The following is a 1,250-nucleotide window of genomic DNA, read 5'->3' on the forward strand; positions in this document are numbered from 1 at the left end:
TGAGCGAAAAGAATTTGTGGGTTGACATCCAATTGATTGATTAAAATCGGTTAATATATTGTGTTCCCTTTTTTGATTTGAAAATTAAAATTTTTGAAGATTGCAAAAAATTTCCCAATTGCTTCGAAAATTATGGCGAATTATTTCCTGCTTTTCTGTCTAGTAGCCACCGTGATAATTGTCCCAAAAATTATTCACATTTCAGCCTTTTCTTTGAATTTTGTATACGTTTCAAATAAATTTAATTTACTTATTAGAATTCTGCACAATGTATGATACTCCTGGTGAGAGGGCTCAGTAAACTACATGCAGATTATTTTAATATAATTTCTTCTCTAGATCTATTCTTTATTTTTATGAGTCAGTTATAATCCTAATTATTACTTTCCTGAGCTTTTTGTCCATATATCTGTATCCAATAAAACGGTTAAAATGCGTATTATACATAAAATTGTAATTATACTTAATAAAAACTAAGAATAAAAAATACACTAAAAACAAACTTTGTTTAAGATCACTATTATATCACCTTTCATTTACTACATAATGATTTATATGATGCTCAAGTGGTGTATTTTTGGCTTTGGTGGAGGAAATAAGGGTGAGTGGATGCAGAAAAGGCAGAAAGTGCGGAGTTCGAATGTAAAGGAAGAAGGGTGAGTGAAGGCAAAGGTGTGAAGGGTGAAAGTGAGGTGTTTGAGGTGAAAATTTGGAGCGTGTGAAGTTTTTGAGGTTAGGAGTGAAAAAATAGTTGCTTGGTCAGGGGGGCAAGAGGTAGGAAATAAAGGCGGGAAATGTCACAGAGCTTTGGGTAAGGTAGGATGCCGACGACGCGAAGTCCACAAACTGGCGCCAGAGGGCAACAGTTACTGGACGATCGCACAGAGCAGAAAACTGTAGTGGCTGCAATAGCTGACGTTGCTGAAAGCATTGAAAGGGGGGGGATGGATGACGTTGATCGCAGTGACAGCAGCGGTGAGGAAAGTGCCGAGAAGTCGACCCGGGTGGGGAGAGTAGCGGATTCAGGTACGGGCAAGCAACGGGGAAGGCCCTCAAATTTACAGAGCCTTAACAAGCTAGGCAACGCGGGTTCGAACAGAAGTATGGATGAATGGCAAAAAAAGGCAAGTGCGAGTAGCAGTGAAAGGGAGGAAAAAAGGAAAAGAGTGGCTGGGGAAGATGAGGTAGAAAGGGACCAGGAGAACAAGAGAGTAAGAATTAAAAGGAAAACACCAGAGAGGGGGGGGGGG

This window comes from Belonocnema kinseyi, chromosome 2 (assembly GCF_010883055.1).
Source record: "Belonocnema kinseyi isolate 2016_QV_RU_SX_M_011 chromosome 2, B_treatae_v1, whole genome shotgun sequence".
Lineage (NCBI taxonomy): Eukaryota > Metazoa > Arthropoda > Insecta > Hymenoptera > Cynipidae > Belonocnema > Belonocnema kinseyi.